Source organism: Heterodontus francisci, chromosome 3 (genome assembly GCF_036365525.1).
Source record: "Heterodontus francisci isolate sHetFra1 chromosome 3, sHetFra1.hap1, whole genome shotgun sequence".
Classification (NCBI taxonomy): domain Eukaryota; kingdom Metazoa; phylum Chordata; class Chondrichthyes; order Heterodontiformes; family Heterodontidae; genus Heterodontus; species Heterodontus francisci.
This window is the reverse complement of record NC_090373.1, coordinates 35,713,709-35,729,123: the sequence shown is the minus strand read 5'-3', so window position 1 is coordinate 35,729,123 and position 15,415 is coordinate 35,713,709. Positions and strand designations below refer to the sequence as shown.

At 44.2% G+C, this 15,415-nt stretch overlaps 1 protein-coding gene across 1 annotated transcript in view; it reads left to right on the top strand.

Annotated features, from left to right (window-relative positions):
• The window catches only part of gfral (GDNF family receptor alpha like), a 72,618-nt gene that overhangs the window by 12,054 nt on the left and 45,149 nt on the right, over positions 1-15,415 (top strand). The window lies entirely within an intron of this gene.

Sequence of the window (15,415 nt, the reverse complement as noted above, 5' to 3'; positions counted from 1 at the left end):
AGTTGATGGACTGAGTGCACTATGCTAACATTAAAAGCATAGAAGATTAGTTTAAAATGTTCCCAGATGGTCCATTGGACTGCCTGGGAACCTTTTAAACTTGGCTTCAAACTAGATTGCTGTTATTGAGCATTTGGCATAAAATCCAATTGGTACAGAACTACCCCTTGGAGAGTCAGGAGCTCACCCTTTCACTTTAATGCGGTCAGAATGTCAACCTGGCTTCCCAGTTATACTTCAGTCTTTGTGTCGATTTGCCTCCGAAACTATGGTTGTAAACCAGTAAATGACATTCAACTTGGCCAGCGTTGAGTATTTGCTGCTGTTGATTTGCTGTACTAGTGTATTCTGTTTACTTTTGAGAACAAAGGTTATGTTTAGCTCCCAATAATATCTAATCTGATAGATTCTGCAAAGCTCCTTCCTGCTTGCAAAGTAAATTAAACAAAGTTGTAGAATATCATTCTAACGTTGCACCTCACATTGTATGTCCTCACCCAATTTTCTTCCTCTAATGACAGTTCTAGGGATCTCAGAGGATTAAGAACCATCATATAGCTATTAATCATCACTATCTTTGCTCATCCTTATAAACCTCTACTCAATCAGATATTCATCCAGGTTCCTTTGAAAGGTAACAGTTGGCACAGCATATAGGGTACTAACCAGCCATCTTCTTCACAAACCCTCTGCCAAAAGAAAACATTCACTTTGCACAATGAGTTTGATTTTGGAAAGACTAATGATGGATTAAAACAATAAATTGAATGCCAGACTGGCAAAGGGAAGTGCAATACATCCTCTCTATTCCATGGTTTTCTTGCAGAAATAACATTTTGGTTAGCACACCAATGCACCTCTCATCTCAGTTACTGGATTGTGCCCATATTTCTATATATTTTATATATACAACCTGAAAATCTCAGAATACTCTTTAAGAGTTTCATTATACATTGATGCAGCGATACAGTTGTGCAGTTTAGTAATTATTGATGCTTTTTTTCAGTACAATGATCTCCAAAGGTTATCCTTTTTAAATAATAGCTGCTTAGGTCATCAAAAGATTGAAGCTGTGTAATACAGCACCACTTGGCACCTCAATGCAAAAAATGAACGAGTAACTAGGAAATGTATGTAAATCGCTGTAAATAGAAATGAGATTGTTTTCCACCATGTAGTGTAAATACTACAAATTATTTTGCAATCCTGGAGATAGCAAACAAATAAACTCTTCACACACATAACATTAAAGATAAATCTGACACACATAAAATGAAAAGGTACAAATGGCACAGCAAACAAGTAACCTTTCTGTTTGAAAAAATATAACATACATTTTAGTGCTACTACCTCCGGTTTTGCAGGTTTCAATGAGTGATTAATTTTGATTTTACATTTTGACATTTCATGTGAGATTTCTAGCACAGAAGATTTAAAGATCCATTTGATCCTTGTTACAAAATACCCATTGAATGCACTTATACTGCAGTTACTGGTCTAAAATGGGGAGCTATAGTTCAAGCTCCAGCCAGGCAGAACCGTGTTTATGTTGCCTGGCTGCTCCTTGGCTTCATCTTTAACTACTTTACCCAGAAGAAAGCTACAGGCTGCTGAGATAAAGGACTGTGCAGAGTTCTCTCTCACAGCAGTTAAAACTTTAAATGCTTAGAAACAGGGGAGGAATCCAATTGACCCCATTAGCATTTTGTAAACCAGATTTTACGCTGCACTGGATTTATACTCCATGTGGTTTGAAATCAAAGTAATGTGGCACAGCCTCCCTCCAGGGAGTTTCACTGGGGTTTGGAGTCAGATTCCACCTTAACCCCAGATTTACATGGCCAGTTGTGCATTGATACAAAGCCAAAACCATCTTACACTAATTTTATGCTTGCACTGTAAATGCACTTGAAGTAGATTCAGATATAAATGAGAAAATGTGTTGGGCTACGGGGGAAGAGCAGTGGAGTGTTACTATTGGATTTCACTTTTTGAATGGCCTCCTTCTGTGCTGTAAGATTCCATGATAAAGTGGAATGTTTTGTGGATCCTGATTTTCCTGCTGCAGGTTGATGAAGAAGTTATCCTGGTAATTACTTAGCATGCATGTTTTTTTATTTAGAAGCAAAGTAAAATTTCTAACTAAAAATACCTCTGTAGCAGCACTAGGGTCAGGGCAGAGTTACAGCTGAAGTGGCCTCAGTTCAGTATTTTCTGCTGGTGTGAAGTTATCTGGAGGAGGCCTTGCATCACCTTGCCCTTTAAATTAAAATGTAAATAGAGCACTGATGGTTTGTTGGGCCAGTGCAAGAACTGTCTCTTTTCTAACAGAAGGCATTTCACTGACCAGTGTAAAGTACTCAGCATATATTTTGCAGAATGATTCCGCAATTTAAAAACAAGGCAACTGCGCAGTATAGTTCAGTACTGCCAGTATGACTCAGTACTGCCCACTCCCAGTGGTATCAATATCACACATATAAAATCAGCAGGGCAAGGATACTTTACCAGAATTATTCAACAGAAACATGAAGAGAGAACAAAAAATCAAAATGTTTTGCATGTCATGCAACTAATCTGGAAAGAAGCAGTGAAATAGCTGGGGTAAATTTTAAACGGGGGCACATGTCTCATTTGAATAAAGCAGGACAATCTCCTGCCAGAAACCCGCAGTGGTGTCAGGACCATTGGGCAGGAAGAACATTCAGGTCCCAACCTTCATTATGTCAGGGACAAAATGGAATGGTCTCTGGCATAAACCTAGCACCAGGCAGGGGTTTTAGTAGCTGGTACCAGAGCTGCATGGCTGAGGAAGGCCAAGTAGTCCTTACAGAGCATGGGAGAGCAATTCTGCTCCTTGTGACCCGCAAGGTTTCCCCAGAATATTTATGTGTTTTAATTTGCCTTCACCTCTTCTGCTTCTGGCCACACCACCACTTCTGCCAGGGTTCACACTATGTGGGAACCACTCAGCAGGTCTGGCAGCATTTTTGGAAAGAGAAGCAGAGTTAACGTTTCGGGTCAGTGACCCTTCTTCGGAACTAGCAAATATTAGAAATGTCAAAGGTTATAAGCAAGTGAGCCGGGGGTGGGGCAAGAGATAACAAAGGAGAAGGTGTAGATTGGACAAGGCCACATAGCTGACCAAGAGGTCATGGAGCAAAGGCAAACAATATGTTAATGGTGTGTTGAAAGACAAAGCATTAGTACAGATAGGGTGTTAATGAACTGAAGATTGAACAGCAGCAAGTACAAACATGAAAAAAAAACAGTGGGTAAGCAAACTGAACAAGCTACAATTAAGTGAAATAAACAAAAGAAAAAAAAATATGTAAAAAATGTAAAAAAGGAAAAAGAAAAAATAACTAAAAAGAAAAGTAAAATGAGGGGCCCGTCATGCTCTGAAATTATTGAACTCAATGTTCAGTCCGGCAGGCTGTAGTATGCCTAATCGGAAAATGAGATGCTGTTCCTCGAGCTTGCGTTGATGTTCACTGGAACACTGCAGCAAGCCCAGGATAGAGATGTGAGCATGAGAGCAGGGGGGAGTGTTGAAATGGCGAGCAACCGGAAGCTCAGGGTCCTGCTTGCGGACTGAGCAGAGGTGTTCGGCAAAGCAGTCACCCAGTCTGCGTTTGGTCTCCCCAGTGTAGAGGAGACCACATTGTGAGCAGTGAATACAGTACACTACATTGAAAGAAGTACAAGTAAATCGCTGCTTCACCTGAAAGGAGTGTTTGGGGCCTGGGATAGTGAGGAGAGAGGAGGTAAATGGGCAGGTATTACACCTCCTGCGATTGCAGGGGAAGGTGCCATGGGACGGGGACGAGGTGGTGGGGGTAATGGAGGAGTGGACCAGGGTGTTGCGGAGGGAACGATCCCTTCGGAATGCTGACAGGGGAAGGGAGGGGAAGATGTGTTTGGTAGTGACATCACGCTGGAGGTGGCGGAAATGGTGGAGGATGATCCTTTGGATATGGAGGCTGATGGAAAGTGAGGACAAGGGGAACCCTGTCACGGTTCTGGGAGGGAGGGGAAGTGGTGAGGGTAGAGGTGCGGGAAATGGGCCGGACACGGTTGAGGGCCCTGTCAACAACAGTGGGGGGTTTTTATTTCAGATTTTCAGCATCTGCAGTATTTTGCTTTTATTCACACTATGTGGGCCACCCAAATCCAAAAGTTAGGATGCTGGTGTTGTTCTGATGAACAATTGGGTCATGACATTTCAACGTTAAAAACCTGCTTTATTGGCTGGAATTTTACACCACCCCAGTGAGCCGGATGGTGGCATGGGGGTGGCGTAAAAGTGAGCGAGAGGCTCCAGGAGGCCTTCCCGACCCGCTCCCAACTCCGGCCCACTTTATGAAGGGCGGGTGGGGGCAAAAAATGGGCCGCCTGCCTCCATGGGTATTTTACCCATGGCAAGTGGGTGTGCTGGGGACGTGAAAGGCTGCCCAGTGACAGCTGCCTGGGGGGCGTGGGTCCTGACAATCGGGCACAGGGTGCACGATTGAGGGCTGCACCCGCCTCCCTAACCACCCCCAGAACCCAGGACACCCCCCCCCCCCCCTTCCCCCCAACAATCATCCTTGCCTCGCCGGGGCATGACTGATACTTCCGGCAAGGTAATCCCAACTCACCTGCGGTTCTTGCTCTCGGCTGGGCTGCAGTCCCAGCAGTGGCCACTGCAGCCGGTGGCACTGCTGGGACTAAGAGCTGCTGGCCCGATGATTGGCCGGCAGCTCAATGAGGTGGGACTTCCTTCCTCGAGTGGGTGGAAATCCCACCTCGGGACAATTAAAGCACGGGGACCCATAAAATGCGGGACGGATCCCCGGGCTAGGCGGAAGCAGGTTCACCACTGACTTTTACGTCGGTGGCCAGCTCCCGTCTGCCCGACATTAAATCCAGCCCATTGTCTCTATGGTTACTGGACCTTGGCTTTCAACAACAAAAGCTTGTATTTATATAGCTCCTTTAATGTAGTACAACATCCCATGCCAAGTCACAGGAGTGAGTATCAAACAAAATTTTTCATCAAGCCATGTAACAACATATTAGGGTAGATGACAAAAAGCTTGGTCAAAGAGTTAGGTTTTAAGGAGAATCTTAAAGGTGGAAAGAGAGAGAGAGAGAGATGGAGAAGTTTAGGGAGGAAATTCCAGAACTTAGGGCCTAGGCAGCTGAAGACACAACTGCCAGTGGTGGAGCAATAAAAACAGGGATGTTCAATAGGCCTGAATTGAGGAAGTGCAGAGATCTTGGAGGGCTGTAGTGCTAGAGAGCATTACAGCGATAGGGTGCAACTTCCAGCACATCATGTTTTGTTATGCATTGGATAAAATAAACATCAAATTGTATAAGTAATATATATTTATTTCTATATTCTTGAAATTCCTGTTGAGAAAAAAAAGTCACAGATGAAATGAATAAACACCCTGAACCAGAGAAGACACTTTGAGTGGATGCCAGGTGGGAAGGCCAGAATCTGGGTGAGATCTGCATTCACCAGATCTGTGCTCCATTTTGAAATGTAGAAAAATTCCAACAGAAGGAAGGACGGTGCATTTTATGTCCAAATCCCACCCCCCACACCAATAAAGGAGAGATATGATAAGACAGGCAGGATAATGCCTCCTGTCAAAATTCCGACATTTAGCCTCCTGTTCCTCTCAAAGCAAGGTGTGGCTGCATGAATGCAGATGTATCTACGTTGGAAAGAAAGGACCTCAATAAGGGTGAACAGGCAGTAGAAATAGCATCAATAGGTCTAAGTATAGACAAGGATGCAAGGCTATGATAGGAGTTGTTGTGTGTTTTATTTGTGGCATTGCTAGGGCATTCTGGAGAAAATCTCAGACTCTGGATAAAGTCAACTAACAAATCTTTATTATTTACATTTACTATATACACTCTCCACAAGCCTCCTAAGCTGGCATCCTCTGTGCTGCGATCTCTTCTTCTTCTCCTCAAGTCCATACCATGTGACTGTTACATCATCACTCTTACAGTGGGAGGGGTCACTCTCACTGTCTTCAGTATTAACCCTTTATCTCCTTATACTACAGGAGATGTCTACAGACCTCCTCTCAGCACTGATGTAGTGGGGCATGCATAAATATGGAGATTAGGGAAGCATATTGCAGAAACAATGTTATTATCATGGGAGAATTCAATTTTCACATAGTCTGAGAGAAGCAGGATAGATCAAGTAGTAAAGGCAATGAATATCTAGAATATGTTTAAATGCATTCATGACAGTTTTTATGGAATCATATAGCACAAAAGGAGGCCATTTGGCCCATTATGCCTGTGCTGCCTCTTTGAAAGTATTCTGGAACAATATATTTTAATCCCAACAAGGGTTAGGGCCATGTTAGGTTTAGTGATAAATATTGAACCAGGATTAATCACAAGCTGACTGCAAGAGAGCGTCTTGTGAACAGTGACCATACTATTTCTAAAAAAGTTGAAGAGGGAGAATGAAGAATCATAAACCAAGTTTGTAAATTTATTAAGACAAACTGTGGAGGGATGAGAAGTAACTTTGCAAGAGTAAACTGAGCTGAATGTTAATGGGTAAACCTATAGACAAACTGTGGGGAAGTCTTCAAGGAAGGTTTTGGTACAATACAAGACCAGTACATATCCCTAAAAGGGGTACGCTCCATTTGTGGAGTTAACAAATTAGGTAAAAGACAGTATTAAACTAAAAGAAAGGGCTTAGAGAAATGTAAGGAAATGTGGAAATTCAGCAGAGTGGGAGCGCTATAAAAAGCAACAAAGTGGTACAAAAAAGTAATAAAAAGTGCAAAAAGGTAATGTGAAAAAGAATTGCAGGGATATCACAACCAACAGCAAGGTATGGGAAAATGTGGGCCCATTAAAGACAGGTAAAGGTGATACCATTATGTATAAGAAATAAAAATCACAGGCTTGTTAAGTGAATACTTTGCAAGAACGTGAGAACATAAGAAATAGGAGGGGGAGTAGACCATACAACCCCTTGAACCTGCTCCTCTACGATCATGGCTGATCATCTGCCTCAACTACACTTTCCCATCCGCTCTCCATATTCCTTGATTCCCCAAGAGATCAAATATCTATCTATCCCAGCCTTGAATATATTCAATAATGGAGCATCCACAACCCTCTGAGGTAGAAAATCCCAGGGGTTCACAACCCTCTGAGTGAAGAAATCTGTCCTCATCTCAGTCCTGAATAATTGACCTCTTATCCTGAGACTGTGGCCCCTTGTTCTACATTTCTCAGCCAGGGGAAACCACCTCTCAAGCCCCTTCAGAATCTTGTATGTTTCAGTGAGATCGCCTCTCATTCTTCTAAACTCCAGAGAGCATAGGCCCAATTTACTCAGCTTCCCATCATAGGACAACCCCCTCATCACAGGAACCAATCTAGTGAATCTTCGCTGTTCTGCCTCTAATGCAAGTATATCCTTCCTTAGATATGTAGCATAAAACAGCGCACAGTATCCTAGGTGTGGCCTCACCAATTCCCTATATAATTGTAGCAAGACTTGCTGGTTCTTACATTCCAGTCCCCTTGCAATTAAGGCCAATATGACATTTGCCTTCCTAATTGCTTGCTGCACTTGCCTGCCAACTCATTGTGTTCCTTGTATGAGCACACCCAAGACCCGATGAACATCAACATTTAAAAGTTTCACACCTTTTAAAAATGATTCTGCTTTTCTACACTTATTACCGAAGTGAATAACCTCACACTTACCCACAATATATTCCACCTGCTGTCATGTTGCTCAGTCACTTAACCTGTTGATATAGATTACTGTCAGTCTCTTCATCTAAATCATTAATATAGATTGTAAATAGCTGAGGCCCCAGCACTAATCCTTGTAGCACTCCACTAGTCACTGACTGCCAGCTTGAAAATGTTCCGTTTAACCCTGCTCCCTCCTTCCTGTCTGTTAACCAATCCTCCATTCATGCTAATATATTTCCGCCAAATCCGTGAGTCTTTATTTTGCACATTAACCTTTTGTGTGGCACCTTATTGAATGCTGTTTGGAAATCCAAGTATATTACATCAATCAGCTCCCCTTTTCTATCCTACTTTCCTTTACATCAGTGCGAAAGATAAGGCAGAAGCATTTGCAACAATCTTCAGCCAGAAGTGCCAAGTTGATGATCCCTCTCGGCCTCCTCAGCATTAAGAAATCCCCAGCATTAAAGATGCCAGACTTCAGCCAATTCGATTCACTCTGCGTGATATCAAGAAATGACTGAAGGCACTGGATACTGCAAAGGCTATGGGTCCTGACAATATTCCGGCAATAGTACTGAAGACCTGAGCTCCAGAACTTGCCGCGCCCCTAGCCAAGCTGTTCCAGTACAGCTACAACACTGGCATCTACCCGGCAATGTGGAAAATTGCCCAGATACGTCCTGTACACAAAAAGCAGTACAAGTCGAACCTGGCCAATTACTGCTCCATCAGTCGACTCTCAATCATCAGTAAAGTGATGGAAGGTGTCATCAACAGTGCCATCAAGCAGCACTTGCTTAGCAATAACCTGCTCAGTGATACCCAGTTTGGGTTCCGACAGGGCCACTCAGCACCTGACCTCATTACAGCCTTGGTTCAAGCATGGACAAAAGAGCTGAACTCAAGAGGTGAGGTGGGAGTGACTGCCCTTGACATCAAGGCAGCATTTGACCGAGAATGGCATCAAGGAGCCCTCGTAAAACTGGAGTCAATGAGAATCGAGGGAAAACTCTCTGCTGGTTGGAGTTATATCTATTGCAAAGGAAGATGGCTGTCGTTATTGGAGGTCAATCTTCTGAGCTCCAGGACATCACTGCAGGAGTACCTCAGGGTAGTGTCCTAGGCCCAACCATATTCAGCTGCTTCATCAATGACCTTCCTTCAATCATAAGGTCAAAAATGGGATGTTCACTGATGATTGCACAATGTTCAGCACCATTCGTGACTCCTCAAATACTAAAGCAGTCCGTGTAGAAATGCAGCAAGACCTGGACAATATCCAAGCTTGGGCTGATAAGTGGCAAGTAACATTTGTGCCACACAAGTTCCAGGCAATGACCATCTCCAACAAAAGAGAATCTAACCATCTCCTCTTGACATTCAATGGCATCAACATCCTTGGGGCTACCATTGACCAGAAACTGAACTGGAGCAGCCATATAAAAATCGTGACTACAAGAGCGGGTCAGAGGCTAGGAATCCTGCGGCGAGTAACTCACCTCCTGACTCCCCAAAGCCTGTCCACCATCTACCAGACACAAATCAGGAGTGTGATGGAATACTCTCCACTTGCCTGGATGGGTGCAGCTCCAACAACACTCAAAAAGCTCGACGCCATCCAGGACAAAGCTGCCCGCTTGATTGGCACCCCATCTACAAACATTCACTCCCTCCACCATCGACGCACAGTGGCAGCAGTGTGTACCATCTACAAGATGCACTACAGCAACGCACCAAGGCTCCTTAGACAGTCCCTTCCAAACCCGTGACCTCTACCACCTCGAAGGCCAAGAGCAGCAAATGCATGGGAACATCACCACCTGCAAGTTCCCCTCCAAGTCACACACCATCCTGACTTGGAACTATATCGCCGTTCCTTCACTGTCACTAGGTCAAAATCCTGGAACTCCCTTCCTAACAGCACTGTGGGTGTACCTACCTCACATGGACTGCAGCAGTTCAAGTAGGCAGCTCACCACAACCTTCTCAAGGGTAATTAGGGATGCGCAATAAATGCTGGTCTGGCCAGTGATGCCCACATCCCATGAATGAATTTTTAAAAAAATCCTCAAAAAGGTCTAATAAATTTGTCAAACACGATTTTGTATCCATTTTCACAGGCAAAGAAAACAAAATACCAGTGGTACAAGGGAACCTACAAAATAAGTCAAAGGGAGGAACTTACAGAATTTAATATAAGTAAAACAGTGGTAACAGAGAAAATAATGGGACTTAAGACAGACATATCTCCAGGACCTGATGGTTTCTACCCGAGGGTATTAACAAAAACAGTGGGGAAATTGAAAATGCATGAGTCATAATTTTCCAAAGTTCTCTAGGTTCGGGAATTGTGCGTTTAGATTGGAAAACTGCAAATGTCACTCCATTATTTAAGATACAAGGGAGGGAGAAAAGAAAAAGGAAAGAACTGGTGTTAATTTTTTACTTTCATTCTCATGATGTGGGCAGTATTGGCAAGTCCAGCATTTATTATCCATCCTTGAAAAGGTGGCAACAGGCCTTCTTCTGAACCATGGTGTTATTTGATACAACTGAGTAGCTTGCTAGGACAGCTCAGAGGGCAGTTAAGAATCAACCACATTGGTGTGGGACTGGAGTCACATAGGCCAAACCTGATACTGGCAGCAAGTTTCATTCCCTAAAGGACATTAGTGAACTAGTTCGGTTTTTAATGATAATTCAACTTCTTCATGGCCACTTTTAATGGTATTAGCTTTTAATTTCCATATGTTAAAAGAAAACTGAAGTCAAATTCTCAATAGGGCATGGTGGGATTTGAACATATATTCTTTGGATTATTACTACAGGTGTCTCAATCATTAGTCCAGGAACATAACAGCAATGATGATGTACTTCTGTCAGGTCAAGCTGTCAGTTTCATATCAGTTGTAGGGAAGTTACTGGAAATGATCATCAAGGACAGAGTGACTGACAAGTATCAGTTGACTGTAGAGAATCAGTATGGATTTGTACAGTGTAGGCCATGTTTCGTAATCTAGTTGAATCTTACATATGATCATACGAATTCGGAGCAGGAGTAGGCCACTCGGCCCTTCAAGCCTGTTCCGCCATTCAATAAGTTCATGGCTGAACTGATTACTCCACATTTCCACCTATCCCCGATAACCTTCCACCCCATTTTGAGGAGGTCACTAGTGTGCTGGATAAGGGAGTGCCTATGAATCTGTCACTGTGGACATTCATGAAGTCCTACACAAGAATCTATGAGCTTAAATGAGAGAAAATGGAATTGTAGTTATCCTTGGGACATGGCTTGGTAATTGGATGGGAGACATTCAGTCGGAATAAAGGGATTTACTTGTACTTTTTTCAATTTAATATACTGTATTCCCAGCTTATGATATGGTCTCCTCTACATTGGGGAGACCAAACACAGATTGGGTGACTGCTTTGCAGAACATCTCCATTCAGTCCACAATGTGACGCTGAGCTTCCAATCGTATGTCGTTTTAATTCTTCGCCCATTCCCACTCCAACCTCTCTTTCCTTGACCTCCTACAATGCTCCATTGGAACATTGGAGCTCAATGGAAGCTCAAGGAACAGCACCTTATCATTCGATTAGGCACGGTATAGCCATCCAGACTCAACACTGAGTTCAACATTTTCAGATCATAACCTCTGCTCCCAATTTTCCAGACAGCAGGGACTGGACTTTTAAAGGCTGTTTGTAGCGGATGTAGGTGCACATGCAATTTGCAGATTACATTCTCGGAGGTCAGTACTGGCCCCCACCCCCTCTGGGACACAAAGCTATTTTTAAAGGGCCGGCAAGGAGGGAATGGCAAACACGCCTGTCTCCTATTAATTGCCTGTTGAGCTCATTGTGGAGCTCATAAAAAGGCTTGTCAGCAGCACTTTGTGATTTCAAAGGAAGGGTACGGGGAAAATGCCATGTCTGGAACACGGCAGGGTTTAGAGGATGTGAACAATGCAGAGGGCCATGAGGGCTATGGGAAGGGCTGATTAAAATAGTGCAGAGGCCCAAAATAAAGCTCTGCTGTTCCAAACGTACCACAAAGTGGCCATTGCTGGAGCTGCAAGACTTGCATTTGTCAGTGGTGAGTGATAGGAACCCGGAGAGTGGTGTGAGCCTACTGGCATCACTGGGGCAGCTGGGGTTGGCAGTGGAAGGCCTGGTGAATGTACAAAGCCCAGCTGAGGGAGTTCAGATGGGAACAGGCTATTCTGACATTGGACAGAGCAGCTTGGATGAGCTGTGGCAGATGCAACCTCCTGGACAGCAGGAGGCCAGAAGAACACAACGGGGGGCTGCAAGGGCAAGAAGGCACTGCCCAAGACATCGGGCCTACCGCCCAAGAGTCAGCAACCTGCAAATGACAGAGCGCCAGTCCCATAAGAGGCTGCGCCTATCCAGGCAAATGGTCTCCGTCCTGTGTGCTCTGATCCACAATGACCTGAGGCCTCACGGTCCCCATGGCAGTCTCTTGCCTGCAGCTGTCAAGATCTGCATTGCTCTGAATATCTATGCAACCAGGTCATTCCAGGGATCAGCTGTGGACCTAGGTGGCATCTCGCAGTCGGCACCTCATCATGCTGTTACGACCAGGTGAGAAAGAGGTCTAGGGGTTCCCTCTCAGCCTTCACCTGGTCTTACCGTAACAGGGTTTAAATTTAACTACACCGTGTTTTTCGCTCCCCCTTGGTGAATCCTTGTTCACCGCTTTCCAATTATAAGGTAAAGAAACCAGCACAAACAGGCTTTCTCAGGTTTAAAGAAAAGTTTGAAATTTATTAAACTTGAACTCTTATTTGGTTAATACCTAAGGATACATGGCGCACCCATGTTAGCATGCATACACGATACACACATGCAAATAGAGACAGAAAGAAAACAGAAGGAATAAAGTGGAAAAGTTTAAGGCAATATCTGAGGAGGTTTTTTGTGTTACGGATCTTCGAGCTCACTGTAGAGTCCTTTATTGTAGGTAGATCTTACTTTTCATTGGGGCCCAGTATTCTCTTAAAGCTTGTTTGCTGTAGGAGACTTTTCTCTCTCGGGATCCATGTGGCTTCAGTGAATTTGCAGTTCTGTGAGAAAGAGATGGGAACAGGCAGACAGGAGAGGCTATGGTGAGCCAGCCAGGAGAGATCTTCTCAATCCAGGAGAGATCTTCTCAATCCAGGAGCAATCTTCTCAGTCCAGGAGCATTCTGCTTTCTGCCTAAACTGTTTGTACAAATTCAAAAAACTCAAGTTGCCCAGCAGGTTAGTCATGTGACTTGCTGGTTTGACCATGTCCATTTGTGTATTCGGCCATCTTTGCAGTCAACCTGGAATGCGAGCTGCCCCATCTTCAATGTCTGGTGATCAAAAGTCCATTGTGGGTTGAATGTGTCAGGGAATGGTCCTTTGTCCTTTCCAAGCACTGTCTGTTAATATGCAAATGTCTTTCCAGCCAATATCTGGCAATTTTTTAAAAACAAGTCCTTTCTTCATTTCAACAACAATTTGAAATGTAATGTCCATGTGGCAAAATTAATATGCCTCATGCTTGGCAGGTGGGGGCCTGCATGACAAAGCCACCAGGCAGGTAATGGATGCCCTTTTCAAGAGGGTGGGAAGACTCCATTTTGACACAGATGGGCCTGCACAGGCACAGAGAAATTTGGGCTTTGCCGCCATCAATGGATTCCCTCAGATCCAGAGGGTCATCGATTGGGCACTCATGTAGCTATCAAGGCAATGACAGATCAGCCAGTCAAATCCCTGAATAGAAATTCATTGAATGTTCAGTTGGTCTGTTCACAGGAAGTGAATCTTGCAATAATAAAAACAAGAAATGCTGGAAATACTCAGCAGACAGGGGGCATCCGTGAAGAGAGAAGCAGAGTTAATGTTTCAGGTCAGTGACACTTCATCAGAAGTGAAGTGAATCTAGCAGGTCTGCACCCGGTTCCCAGGCAGCAGTCATCACTCCTCTATCCTCTGAGAGTCCCAGGTGCTGCACCTCTTCAGGCCCGCATCTAGACTCTGTGGGTGGCTGCTGGAAGATAAGGGCAATCCCTAAAGAGATGGTTCCTGACGCCCATCTGCTACGCAGACATGGATAGAGAGAGGCACTACAACTAGAGCCATCTCCTAACATGGGCCTGCGTTAAACAGACCATTGCCATCTTGAAGATACACTTCTGTTGCCTTGACCAGTCGGGTGGCACCCTCCAGTACAAGCCAGCCAGAGTCTCCCGTATTGTGATCATCTGCTGCGCTCTGCACAACATGACACTGGAAAGAAGCCTGGAGATGAATAAAGAGGAGGAGCTGGAATGCCACCCCACCTTGGAGGAGGACTAGGAGAAGGAGGAAGAAAAGGAGGAAGGGCTCGCTGAAGAGGTGGCCAGCACCCAGGCAGCGGAGGATGCCCGGCAATGCCATACCAGACCTCAGGGTGAACTGCAGGCTGGCATGGCTACAAGGGCCACACTGATTCAGCAGTGTTTCACCTGATCGCCTCCGAGCCCTTGGGGCTGATAACCCCAAAACTCACCTTCCAGCATAGAGAGCTATCATAGCACTATGACCCATGTCTGCGAGGTCCCATATCCTATTTTCTCTTTCTTTATCAATTGCTTGGTCATCATTGGCTGAATTTTAAAATCCTTCCAATCATCACTTATTCACTCCTGCCTTCCCCCCTATCACAGACCCTCCCTTTTGTTCTTTCCTCCCATTCCCCCTTTCCCTGCCTCTGTAATTGCTTAATACCTGTAATATCTCTTAATATTTTTCAGTTCTAATGAAAGGTCACTGACCTGTATCATTAACTCTGTTTTTCTCTCTCCACAGGTGCTGCCAGATCTGCAGAGTATTTCCTGCATTATCTGTTTTTATTTCAGATCCCCAGCATCCACAGTATTTTGCTTTTGTAAAGGGAATGTACTCTGATTGGTGGGATGTGCCAAGTGCTGTTCTCAGGGATCTGTACTGGGGTCTTAGCTTTTTACCATGACATTGGTGAATGAATGGAGAGTTGGATATCCAAGTTTGAAGATGACACTAAGTTAGGATGAACAGTACACTGTGTAGATGGGAGTAGGAAGTTACAAAGGGACATAGACAGATTAAATGATTGGGCAAAGTTGTGACAGTTGAAGTTCAATGTGGGCAGATTGAGAAAGCCACATTAGAATATTTTCTCAATGGTGAGAATTTAGGAAATGGGAAGGTGCAAAGGAATTTTGGTGTCCAGGTACTGAAATCACTAAAAGTTAGAGCAGAGGCACAAAAAGTAATCCAAGAGGCTGTTGAAATGTCAGCATTTCTCTCAAGTGGGTTGGAATTCAAAGGTGAGTTCCACTTCAGTTGTATAGAGCTTGGTTAGACCCCACCTGGGATGCTACATTCAGTTTTGGGCACGGCAGCTCAGGAAGGATATATTGACCTTGCAGTCGGTGCAGTGCAGATTCACCAGAATGATAACAGGGCTTAAAAAGGTGACGAAAGTAGTGGGCAGAGGAAAGTCCATTGCTATTATTTATATGGACTTTTGATAAAGTCCCTCATAAAAGACTGTTAGCTAAAGTTGTAGTTCAGGGAATTGAAGGCAAATTATTGAGCTGGTTAGGAAATTGGCAGGAGACAGAAAGTAGGGATAATATCAGGTACTT